Source organism: Lactuca saligna, chromosome 4 (assembly GCF_052625555.1).
Source record: "Lactuca saligna cultivar CGN05327 chromosome 4, ASM5262555v1, whole genome shotgun sequence".
Lineage (NCBI taxonomy): Eukaryota > Viridiplantae > Streptophyta > Magnoliopsida > Asterales > Asteraceae > Lactuca > Lactuca saligna.
The window spans coordinates 12077803-12092273 of record NC_136420.1 but is presented as its reverse complement, the minus strand read 5'-3'; positions in this window follow the sequence as shown (position 1 = coordinate 12092273).

Here is a 14471-nt window from a genome sequence, read left to right as displayed (position 1 = left end):
GGGCCGTAAACTCATGAATATGGTCCTATTTCAAAGATTAACCACGAATTTTAAGGCTAAAGATGCTATACTAGGAGTTAGGATGGTTACCTTGAAGATTTGGGGCTTGAATTCAATGATTTTTGGACTTAAAGTATAGATTTGAGGAGAGAGGCTAGAGAGAGAGAGTGAGTGAAAAGGCTTCAAATGAAGCTGAAACCACTTTATATATGGTTCGGGTTTGGGACACGGTGGAATTCTACTCGATACTGACGTTAAACGGGGCTTTTGGTCGCACCCGATTAAGTTGTTGTAACCCGGCGGGACAAATTCTAAAATTTATCTAATTATCATATTGGGGTGTTTTCTTCAATTTCTAATGGGTTTGGATACTAATTAAGTCATAATAGAAGTCTCATAATAAATTACTTAATTTTAAAAATGTAAACGGAAATGATTTGAAAAAGACGAATTTATTGACGGAAACGGGTTTTGGCGATGGTACGAACTTCGGGTTGTCACAATATACCACCAATATATTTGATCGAATAGTCCAACAATCCATACACTTGGAATACCAAGAACAAATTTGATAACATATCAATATCCATGACTTCTCCCAACAAACAATTGTCCAACCATGATCTATATATATATATATATATATATATATATATATATATATATATATATATATATATATATCCTATCAAAAGCTTCTCAAATAATAATAATAACAAAATTACTACACAAACTTTCCTCTCGCCCAACTCAATTATTCAAGCTATTCAACGCTTCCTTAAATGATTTCAAAATGAGAGACAGCCCCTCCTATGTCATAGCTCCACATCTTCTTCATCACAGCCCTGGCCGGTGGCAGATGTGCCAGGCTGTGCGCCGTTAGGATGTTGGGATTCAGGACAAAGATATACATTGAGTAATAGATTGGATATCTTAAACAATGTTTTTATTTATTCAATAAACAAAATATATTACACAATTGTTCGAGGTACAAGTAGGTCATGAAAGAAAAGTACTAAAGTAAAGCGCATAGACTCCGAGTTGCATTACCGATGTTATCTCCTCCTTCAGGCGGGGTTCATTCTCTTGAGAATACATATGGCTTTGAGTGGTCAACATAATGTTTGTGAGTCCACAACTTTATGGTTATAAAGTGTGGCGTGGGTTTTTTAATTTATCGTGTTTCTCCTAAAGTGGCTTCCTCAAGTTTGTGTGTCTATCACTACTTTCTTAGGTTGGTTCCTAGTAGTAGTCTAAGATAGTTAGTTTTAGTTTAACAAAATTACGATGAGTTCCTATAATCGCGCTATGATTCTTGATCCCAAAAACCACGACACTTCATATGACGTCGCTAATGTGTTTAGAAAATTATGATTGCTTTGACTCGCTGTCAGGTTGTAGTTAGCAACCACAAGTGAGAGTGTTAATCCCTTATAGATCTATACATATCTCTCTCGCTCACTTAATATTTAACAATTATAGGTCGGGTGCTAGCTGAAAATCTGGGTACTAAGCTTATCTAATTCTTGTTATGGGGGCCTCCCCTGGTAGGTCGTGTTGATATCCGTGTTATATTTATACGGTTTTATTATATATATATATATATATATATATATATATATATATATATATATATATATCTAATATGTATGTGTGTGTGCATATATATATATATATATATATATATATATATATATATAATTAGTGTGTTTCACGTTTTCGAGTATTTGGTTATAGTAAGACTAAGTACTAAGCTTATCCAAAGAGGTGGTTATATTAATGAGAATCAGCGTTTTGTGGCAACTGGCCAACGTGACAACTAGGCATGATATTATCTATCATTGTGATTAAGTATAACAAATAGGCATAATATTAGCTAAAGAGTTTGAACAAAATATCTACCGGGCATAATATCATCCTATTGTTATGAGCATAATTATATGACCACAATCATTAATAACTATGTAAAGTTGTATTTTAAACATGTAATCCCCCTGAAAAAGGTTTGGAAAATTGGGTCATGAACTCATCTATGAGTTATGAAAACGTTGTTGTAGGGTAGAAATCAAAAGTCATCACTTCGAGAGGCGCTCGAGGCAGTGGCATCCAAAAGAAGGCAGAGAGAGAACGGATGAGAAGGGTAAGGAAACTAGTCTGCCAAAGCTTGATATTTATAGCTAATTTTGGAGTGCACTTCACGTAAATGCTTGTAAACCATAGGATGCTGCCACGTTTCGTCCTCTCCGTGTGCGTTGAATTTGATGAAAAGTCTCACAACGAGGCTAGGCAAGAATGTTATAAAGTAGTCAAGTCGCTTATGGCGCACAAGTTGAAAGAAGGATAATTTGTTTGTGCTCACGTGCAAAGAATGCAGAGATATGTGGAGTGGTTGGAAAAGATCAATGTGTAATTTGACAATGAGTTAGCCATTGACATGGTCCTTAAATCCCTGAATCCCAGTTATTATCATTTCATACTAACTTATCATTTGAACAACACATAGAAGACATTGACCCAACTCCACAACTTGTTGCAAACTTCTGAATCAGGGATGCTAGAAAAATCACGTCCCCTCTACTACAAGTGCTCCTATCCTGACCATTGGTCAAAACAGAGGAAAGAAGCGAAAGGCCTCTTCTCAATCAAACTAGAGGGCAAGGCCCATGCTAGATCATATGGAAGTAAGTCAAAGGCAAAGCCCAACTTCGATGTTCCAAATGTTAGTGACCTAAAGGAGGCCACTTGCTTCCATTGTAGGGAGAAAGGGCAATGGAGAAGAAGTCTGCCAAAGTAGCTTTAAGAATTTAAAGAGGGGAAAATCAAGCCATTTGGCTCCTCACCAGGTACATACAGTATTCATATCAATAACACACAACTTTATCATTCTTAGGTCCTTGATACCGAATATAATTTTCATATTTGCTCTAATTTTCAGGTTCTAAGAGGAGGTGAGGAAGTGGAGCATGATAAGCTAACCCTAGTCATGGGAAATAGGCGTTATTCATCTGTTACCAAAATTAGGACGTACAGGCTTATGCTATATAGTGTTTTTAGGATAGATTTGATTAATTGTTGTTATTTGTAATAAATGACACGATACATTATTTCATTTCACGCATTGTTTAAAAAAGGTTTTCAATATTCATTTGACAATGACAATGGTTCGATTATGGTTTATAAGAATGTTGTTTATATGTTTAAAACTTTACCTTGTAATGGTGTGTATGAAACTGTGACATATGTTGATAACTTAGATAATAGTGTATCCCATATTGATTCGTCTAATGGTGTACACAAAGCATGCTTGTGGCATGGTCGTCTTAGGCACGTCAACAAGTAACACATCACCCAATTCCAAAAGTATGGAGTATTGAAATCATTTGACCTTAGGTCAGATGATGAATGCGAGTCTTATCTTTTGGTCAAGATGACAAAATCACCTTTCACTGGAACATGTGAAAGAGGTGAATGATTGATGAACCTCATCCATATGGATGTATGTGGGCCCTTTAGATATGCTACAAGGGATGCAAATCGATACTACATGATGTTTAGGTTGGGTTTTATGTGCTCTAACATCCTTATGGTTCACATACAACCCTAATGATTTGGATCTAAGTTTTCTCTAGTTATACACGCAACACATTTATCCAAAGTATGAAACCTACAACTAGCATACAATTTTGATACATGAATCATAAAAAACTAGTTGGAAGATTACCTCTTGTTATAACTTGTTGTATTTGGCCTTTAAGAACTTCGCACCTGGAGTGTGATGCCTTAAATGGTTCACAAAATACCACCAACAATTAGAGAACTTGAGAGAGAGGTTATGAGGTACTCAAAATCGTCTATAGTATCTCTAAGATCACTAGTGTATCCAATTTTAGGCCAAGGGGTTACATATATAGTGTAGAATCCAAGAGTCATATGTAACCCTAATTCTTACACTTAGGCTTATGATCCATAATCCATAAGGACTAACTCTTCATGGACTCTTACATAAACTGAGCCATCATGGATCAATAGCCCAAACCATATGTATCACTGATTTACATAATCAGTCCCCATTAATTTAATTTGTCTCTTTTGATCACTAAATTAATTCCAAATTAATTCTTGATCAATACTAATTAAATAATATGATTTCACAATTAATATATTATACTTATAATATATTAATAAATCACAAATAACCTCTTTCTCAAATATCCATCCTATCAGATTGTTCTAGTGAATGCAACCCAAAATGGACCATGCTACTCTCGGGTCAAGTACATACCAGTTATAGTTATGGGCTTAGACACCTAATCCAACAGTCTCCCACTTGGATAAATCTAATAACTATAACTGCAAGTACGACTTAAAACTGACTAGCAATTGTAGCTCTTAAAAGCCGTTGCCGAACACTAACCTAGCCAATGATACACCCATTAGATAAGGGATCATATATTCCTCCAATCTATATATCGTATGGACATGAGACATGGATTATAATCATTCTCTCTGTCCATATGTTGTTTCCTGATATCCGATTTATGATGACCGACTAATTGAACAAATCAAATCAGTCCAAGCTTGGTCAAGCGCTTAGGGTTGTCATCACTAAATCATCGAGGGGCCCACTGATATCGCTTTTATCCCTCTAAGGATAAAAGGAACGAATAACCTTTGACTCATATGGTAGATCTATTTACTCATCAAATCACACACAATAATATGTTTTATAACACCAAGTTACTAGTTCGTTTACATATTATCAATGCGCAACCGACTTGTAAACTACAACTATATATCTTCATTTTAAGAATATAATATATTATCGTCTCATAATCACTCATGATGAAATCCATGAAGTGATTCAGATGAGCATGGGTTTAATCCAATACTCAAATCTTATTACAGGAGTACTCATGAACACTGCATCAAAGTTGTGTTATGTCTAAAACACCTAAACAAGCTACATTCAGATTCATGACAGTCTTGCTTTAATACCTACCTCCAAATTATGATCGACTGTAGATAGTTTAAATAATCTTATTATTCGGGAAGTCAAAAAATGCAAAGTGAAACACAAGAATAGTCGAATCTAATATGGTCCCAAAACTTTTGAATATAAATTAAACACCTTTTATTTAATAATCATATTGATTACACATTATTCATTGTATAATGTTTCGATTAATCAACTTAATACTTGAATTAAAACAATATTTAGCCCATGCTTTGAGCATGCACATTATGTTTACATATGGTCCATTCTTTGTGAAATAGATCAATAGAATACATTTCCAATGAAACTCATTTCATAATTCCAAATTCTTATTACTAGTGTAAGAATACCAATTCTTGTCGCCAGTAGAATGTGTTAGATTCTTAACTATCATGCAATGTACCTTTTGTAATGTCGAGGTACCAAAGTCACAGCGACTTTGCCAATGATATTATAAAAATTTCCACTGGAGATTAATAACAAAACAATTCCAAGGAAGCGAAGTCTCAAATTTAGAGTGCATTCCTTTGAACATCCTTCTTGCATAAAAGTTTCTAACCTACACATAGATTCTTAATATCCATCTCCCATTATGGAAACGTTTCCATATATGTCATATGACAAATCATTATAAATAGAATCATGTCTATTAATAATAATGTCAATATGGCCCATCCATTACTATACTTCCAACTATCCACAAGTAACCAATCCTTAGCGTACCTTGAATTGTCCTTACCAATTGTTTAATAACTTTAGTCATATCCGGTTATGACTATATTACAAGGAAGCGATAGCAAGCCATGAAGATGCACAATGGAAATAGGCTATGGATAATGTGATCCAGTCCACATATGATAATTCAATATGGAACTTGGTTGATCAAGAACTGCTCGAAAGCTTGTAGGTTGCAACTGGATCTTCAAGACGAAGACCGACATGGATGGAAAGGTACACACTTTCAAAGATGTTACTTGCAAAGGGCTTTACTTAAACCCCAGGGATTGACAATGATGAGACCTTCTCCCTAGTAGATAAGATAAAATCTATAAAGATAATGCTTTCCATTGTTGCCTTTTATGATTTTGAGGTACGTAAAAATGTATGTTAAAGCTGACTTCCAAATTGGGAAGTTAACTGAAGACATATATATGAATCAACCATAAGGTTTTGTTCATGACAAGTATCCTGATAGAGTGTGCAAGCTTGAGAAATCCATTTATGGATTGAAACAAGCATCACCCAATTGGAATCTTTGCTTCCACGACAAAGTCAAAGAGTTTGGATTCTCTAGGAATGAGGATGGGTCTTGTGTGTATGTCAAATCTAGTGGGAGTATAGTATCTTTCCTAGTTTTGAATGTTGTTGAATGACTAAATCCCCTATAAGGACAAAATATTAAAGCATTTCAATATGGAGAACTCCAAGAAAGGGGATTTACTCATTCATTGTATTGTAAAATTGAGTAAGACTTAAAGTTCCAGTACAGATAAAGAAATAGATGACATGAGTCGAGTCCTATACTTAGGCTACAAGATCGATCATGTATGATATGACATGTACTCGCCCTGATGTGACTTATGCTTTGAGCATGGTTAGTGACTTTCAGGGAAATCTTGGTAGAGCCCATTGAACGATGGTTAAGAATAGACTCAAGTATTTACAAAGAACAAAATACATGTTTCTAGTCCTTGACGACTATGATACATTGAGAGTAACTAGTTATAGTGACAATGACTTTCAAACATATCGTGATAACTTTATGTTGTAAATCTGGGTGGGTATTCCTGTTGAATGGTGGAGCAGTGATGTAGAAAAGTTCCATGCAGTCGACGGTAGCTGATTCTTCTTGTAAATCAGAGTTTATTGCAGCGAGTGAGGCATCAAAGGAAACAACTTGGTTGAAGAACTTCATCGTAGATCTAGTTCTGAGCATTCATGAGCCAATAGAATTGTTCTAGGATAATGAAGGGGCGGTTGATTTGACTAAAGAACCAAAGGATCATGGGAGATCTAAACATATCAACAAAAAGTACCACTACATCAGAAATAAGGTTGAGGAAGGGCATCTCCTGGTGAAACGGGTGTCAAAAGAAGATAATCTTGTAGATCCTTTAACAAATACTCTAAGAAGGGTCAAGCACTACCAGCATGTTAGGAGCATTGGCTTGAGATATGATATTAGTTTTAATAGTTAGTTGATAGTTTCCAAACTTAGTAACAAAATAAGTATAATTGATTTTGATGAATGAATAATAGAGATTTCTTTATCAGCATCATATTGCCTTCTTCGATTATTTATTCTTGTGTTTCATTTTGCATGTTTAACTTCTACGTAATTTGATTCTTCAAAACTCCGTAATCGCTCATACATTTGGAAGTTAGTACTGATTTAATACTTTATTGAATCGATTGTAGATTGTATATGGAGATTAGACATTACACAAGACTGCTACAATATTCAGTAGTACTTTGAAAATAGAGATTTTAAGTACTGGATAAACCCACGCTTAGAGATTACTTCATGGACTGAGACACGAGTAAATCTAAGATGATAGTATCTTCTATTATTCAAACATATATATATATATATATATATATATATATATATATATATATATATATATATATATAATTTATGATTTACAAATTAGTTGTGCTTTGGTGTTGCGAAAACGCATCAATAAGATGATGTCATAAAACACGGTATCATGTATGATTTGGTAAGTAAAGGTCATAGTTATGTAGTCGACGTATATTCATTCCTTTTTCCCTAATGGGAAAAGCGATAACTTTGGGCCCCTAGATAATTTGGTGGTGACATTATATTGTTGGACCCAACTAGGACTAAATTGATGTGTTCAATTTGGGTCTGATGACATCATCACAAATTGGGTAATCGGGAAACATAAATTTGGACAATAAGATTGATTGGATTCCATGCCTCGTGTCCATAAGATATCTTATAGAATGAAGAGATAACTAATCCCTTATCTTAGGGCCAACGTTTGATTTGAATTAGAGTTCGGTAGTGGCTTGTGAGGCACATTTTGATGTTTAGTTTAAGGTTATACTTGCAATTGTAGTTATAGACTTATCCAAGTGGGAGACTATTGGACTAAGGTGTCTAAGTCCATAACTAAATTGGTATGATTTGTAATTAGAAATAAAATCCTTTTAATTTGGGTTGCCCTCAAAACCAACAACTGATTAGAATAATATTCGGAGAGAGAGAGAGAGAGAGAGAGAGATTAATTTATTGATTTATTATATGATTATTAAATTGCAATAAATAATTTGCTAATATATTATATGATTAATATATTTATTAGAAACAATAATAATTAATCAAGATTTAACTAGAATTAATTTGGATTTAATTATGTGTTAATTAGAATTAATTAAAGGTGCAAGGATTGGACTGTAGTCGTTTAATAGTTGAACAATAAGGAAATCCAGAACCTTCCACAAGGGTGGACGGTTTTGGAGATGCTTATAAGGCATCTGGAATATTCCTTCTGAGATAACTAAATTAGATAAATACCCGAATTTAAAATAATATTATTTTAAGTCAAAATTAGGGTTTCTAGGGCATCGTATCAAGTATATATATGACCATTTGGTGCCTAGAATTCATTCCTACCTTCTACCAGAAGAATAGGCAAAAATTCTCCTCTCTCACTTCTTCTATTCTAGTTGCTAGGGTTTCGGTATGAGCCATCATAGGCACTGAAATTTTAATGCTATCTTCTCAAGTCTATAAGGAAGGATTCAATCAACTTGTTTGCTACAACAATTGCTAGGGTTCTTCATAGTTTTGTTAATTCAATGTATGTTGCCTTAATGTGAAGACATAGATCCTTTTAGGTTGCATGTGCCCAATCTTAATTATTAAGTGTTTTTCCGCATGAGCATATTATTGTAATCTAAGAAAACCGTCAATATTATCTTAGTATACATAATAACAGTGATTTGTGTTTATTTGTTATTATTTTATCACTTTTATTTGTTGGTTTGACACACTAAACAAATTGTTTTTTAGGATGTCTTTGATTTTTCTTGGGTTGGGTTGTATACCTTCTATGGTGATGTAATATCCTACAAATTTTCCTTCTTCCGCTCTGAATGTTTAATTTGCAAGGTTTAATTTCATTGTGATTTATCCAATGTTTTGAATGTTTCTTCGATGTCTCGCTACAAGGTTGTGTCATCTGTACTTTTGATGACCATGTCGTCCACATACACCTTAATGTTTATTCCTGTTTGGTCTTTGAATACCTTGTCGACTAACTGCTGGTAGGTAGCACCAATGCTCTTTAACCAAAGGGAATCTTTTGAAAGCAAAAGGTTTTGTGGTCCTTGTAGAACTCTGTTTTTTCTTCGTCCTCCTTTCACATCCATATCTGATGGTATCCTTTGTATGCATCTAGGAACCATTTCCATATGAAAACCTTTTAGCACTTTTTGGTTTATTTTCAGGGAATGGGTAGCCGTATTTTGGACAAGCTTTGTTTAGGTTTGTGTAATATTTGAACATTCTCCAATTGGCATCTTCTTTTTGTACCATGACCAGGTAGGAAAAACATGAAGGGAAGATAGCTTCTCTGAGGATTCTGTCTTATACCAACTTGTCAACTTATGCATTGATTGCCTTGTTTATTTCTTCAACTTTCCCTCTCATTTTTTTTGTTTTACTACCATGTCGCCCGACTTGATGTTAAGGTTGTGTTTTGTTATATCTCAATTCATTCCCACCAAATCAGTAGATTCCCATGCAAAGACATGTTTATATTTTCATTGGAGGTCAAGTAGCTTTTCTCTTGTGTGGGAAATGTGGAGTCGATTATGGTTTTTTGGCCTGTGAATCTGTCGTGTATTATTTCTTTCGACTTTGGTTCATCCTCTCTTGTTTGTTTTCCACCTCTTGTGATTACATATGGTGTTATGACTTGGTGGCATTCAATTGTTTTCCTGGTGATCGTTTGAATGGTTGCTACGCCGATGTATATAGGGAATTTAATTAGGCCATGGATTGTTGATGCTACTGCCCCAAATTCGATCATTATTATTCTTCCCGAAATGATGTTGTTCATGGATGTTGCTCGAACAATGATGAAGTGCAATAGGGTCGTCTTTCCTTTGTCTTTGTGTTTGTTTTCTAGGGTGAATGGCAAGTAAATTGCACCCAATTGCCTGACGATGTGTCTAGCGAATCATGTTAGCCTTCCTGGTGACTCTTCTAACCCTTCACTCCATTGGGGTGGCAATCTTCTGAAATAGTGTTCGAGCATAATGTCGGCCGAGATTCCACCATCAACATAAATTCGTTGAACTGTTGTGTTTTTTATTCAAGCATATATGATTAGTTAATCATCGCCTTTCTAGTTTGTTCGTATGTGATCCCTTGATGAGAATTATATTTCTTTTCCTTCTTGAGTTGTTCTCTCTATTTTGGGTCATGTTGCTCGTTGTTGGATCCAGAAGGCAAGTATCTCTGCCCCTTTCTCTATAGTCTTAGGTTCCCCTCTTTTTGGCCTGGCTACTGGTTCATTCGTCTTGTTTTTCTCTCTTAGGGTTTTAGTTATTTCTTTGAGTTTTCCTTAGCGGACACATTCGTCAGCTCTTTTTTCAGCATGCTACAGTCGGATGTATCATGGTCCCGACGTTCGGAGATCGCAAGTAGATCATGACGTTTATGTCGTCTATCATCCTTCTGATATGTGTGGTAAGGTCTATGAAAACATCCTCTCCAATTCCCATACCCCCATTCATGCTGCTGACTAGAGTGATTATCTTTGGGCTTTCCCTTCTGAGTGCTTACCACATTTAAGTATGCTTCTTTTGCTATTGCTCCTTCCTCTTTCCTTAGATATCATTTGGCCTTTTTTTCATTTCTGTTCTTGTAGTTGGTATTTTTCCTAGGAAATCTTTGATAGTGTTCCAGGCAAGAGGCCGTGTGTGAAGGCTCCTGTGACTAGATGGTCGCTCTACCCTGGGACATTTATTGTTGCTTCATTGAAGCATTTGAAGTGGTCTCTAATCAATTCCCCTTCATATTATTTACATCCTTTGATTTCCCGCATGTCTCCCCTATACTTTCTTGGTTGCATGAAGTTGGTAAGGAATAATGTTGTTAGGTGTTAGGCTTTTGAACTAGGCTCCTACGTTCCTATCTAGGGTTGTTGGGAAATGTGTGCACCAAAATCTCTTATCTAATTTAAATGATTGCATGTGCCATTTATAGGCGTCTATGTGGCTATCTATACAGGTTTCGTTGTATCTTTTTGGGTGTGGGAGATTAGATGTGGTTGGCATGCCGTACTCATGGAGTTCTGGTATGAATGGTGAGGTATGTTGGTTTATTGATGTGAAATGGTTATTTCCCTGGTTTGGTGTAAAGCTGGGTTGTTGGAACGGAGGGAAGTTGGTTTGGTGCACTTTGTTTAACAGCGGTGGAGTGAACATCGATGATGGCTTTTTACGGATATTATAAAAGGAAATGTTGGGATGTGAGGTGGACGCACCAAATTAGAGTGGTGAGCTGAACGTTGTATGTATGTTTAGGTGTAAGTCATTGAATGATATTGTCATTGGACGTGTGAGTGGTGCTGAGTAGATTGGTTGGAAGCTTGTCATCATCAGCATTTATGTGTGGAATTGTGTTCCCATTTGCAGCTATTGTGGAGGCGGCGCATTGCCAGAGAGTAGTGATGCCGAAAATTATGTTGTGTTTTGAGTTATATTTGTCTGGGCTGATTGTCACTTGTTCGCTGGTGTTAAATTTGGAGCCCAAAAATGATTAATTAGCATTCCCGACGTTGGCGCATATGCAACGGAGGGGGTGGCGGTTTGACTTGTTTCGTGGGCCACCACTTCAAGATATAGCATTGGTTGTATGGGGCTTTGTGTTATGTTGTTGGTTTCTCCCTCATCGTCGTTTGCCATTCTCGATTTATGTGCGTTGAGCTTTTTGTGTCGAACATCTCAACAACGGATGGCGCCAATGATGTGATATTTGACCTTTGTTTTGACTGGTATGGTCAGTCGGTTGTACTTCGGAGGGGATCTATAATCACAACAACAGAGAAGAAGCGCATAAGCCGATCTTCGAGAGTTGATCCCAAAAGAATGCTCTGACGGTCAATTCAGTCTCTAAAAGTGATGAATGTATGAGTGTATGAGTATATGAAGGGGTGTAAGATTAGGAGTGAGGGATTCCATCACTTTATTGTTGAAGGCTTGTTCCTTATATAGCGAGGATCAGGGAACGGATCCTGCTCATGGAGATAGGAGTGTTAGGCCCTAATCGGGACAGGGGCACTAATTGGTAGATCGTACCTTTATCCCTTGTCTAAGCCGGGATTGACTTAGCCATGGTAGTGGTGCGTGCATCTTCACTGGAGTTAGCAAGTGTCAGTTTGTCATCTGTTGACTTTCCTGCATTCATTCCAAGTTGGTTGCTAGATGCCTGAGGGCAATCTAAGTGCAGGCTGGAATTGAAGTGAGGTGACCCAAACGACCGACTGACAGGTTATGCGGCTAGCACCTTTGGTGTCTGGAAGGCACGCTATCACTGACAAACACCAAGCTACCTCCAGATTTACCCTTCTTCCCGCAACATAAACATTGACATTGTGCCCCTTTTTCCTTAAAAACATTCCATAATCTTGAACTATCACAACCTTCTAGAAGATTTTGCACAAAAAGGTAGTTGTGATGTTCTTCAACTCGCTCAAGCTCTTCTTACTGCTATGTGGCTTATCTGAATTCAGGCACACAACCTTTCTCCAGCCATCATCGTCTTCCTTTGAAGAATTTTTCCATTCGAATCTTCGACTCCTCATCATCCTCTTGAAGAGGTTTATTATTAACAAATTTCTTTGTCTTCATGAAATGAGTAATTAGAATTTTAAAAATATAAGTAGAGTCAATTAGCTAAAAGAAATGATGTTCTATGTCTTTTATGGAAAAGTCAAATTAAAAAGATCTTTAATTTTTTTAAGGATAAAGCTAACTTTTAAGAAACTATAGAATAAGTTTATATAGTTTAAGAATGAGTTATTTGAAAAGCATAAATGTTCATTTACTGATTTTAGGAAAAAAACAATAAATGACGTATACTTTTTGTCAAAAGTCTAAAGGCTTGAAAGATGTACTAATTGTTCCATTGACTCCTTTAACCAAACAAAAGGCCATCTTTTTGGCTTTTATTTTTGGAATCAATCTACACATCAACCCACAAGGATGAGTTCGTTTTTTATTGAGAAAATTATTTACTCTATACATAGTTATAAAATAATTAAAAATTTTATTCCATCGAATTTGTGTATCAGCGAAGGTTAATATGTCATGTATTAAACCGATTGCATATCCGGTAATTTTGTACTGTTAGAACATATTTAATATAAAAGTAGAAAATTAATAATATTTATAATACTACTAATATTAGATTAGTTTAATAACTAAAAATAATGATAATAATAGTATAAACATTAAGTATTTAAAATTAAAAATAAACTAAATTAAATTTGATTAATTAGATTTATTATTATGTTTAGGTTTAATTTAAATTGAAAATTTTCAATAATTATACAAACCTCAAAATATGACTCATATAAATTGTCAAAGTTATTGACTAAAAAAGCACATGGGACACCATATCTACTTATTTAATTATTTTAATTTGATGAAATTACATTATTTTTTCGAGAAAACTAGTTATAAGTATTGGAATAGCTGTTTAAATCATTAATTAAGTTCTTATAAATTTAAATTCTTAGTAAAGTCTTTTGAGTTGCATTTAAACCTAGTGAGAGACCGAAATATTATTTAAAGAGAGAGACTGATTTATTAATCTATTATATAATTAATAAATTAATTAGAAATCAAAATAAATAATTTATTAATATGTTTTGAGAAAAATATATTAATTAGAAATTATATTTTTTTAATATAAATTAATCATAAATTAATTGGAATTAATTGAAACAAGCAAAAGTGAAAGAACTAAATGTGATAATGTTCAAAAGTTGAACATTAAGCAACTCTAGAACGTTCCGGGGGGGGGGGGGGGGGGGGGGGGGGGGGATTCTAGAGGATTTCTAGAGTTTCTAGAGCCTTTCCTGAACTCTAAGGAAACTTGGGAGTAAAGGAAAAAGGGATAAAACTTATCCAAGGAAACATGTCTTATCCAAGCCTCCTTGATCACCTATAAAAAGCCTCTCCTAGCTTCATATTTTCAACCATCCCATATACCAAGGAAAAACTAAAAATCCTCTCTATTCCTCTCTCTCTCTTCAATAGCCTCCAACTTCTAGTGTTTGGATGTGACCCATCAGAGGCACGGGATTGATGGTGTTGGCATTATGAAGTTTTACAAAGAAGGAATTCAAGTTTTTTTTAAAATAATAAACTAAAAGATATGTTTTTTAATAACCTTTCTCAATCTCGAAAATAGCAATGTACTTTAGGGTTTCTT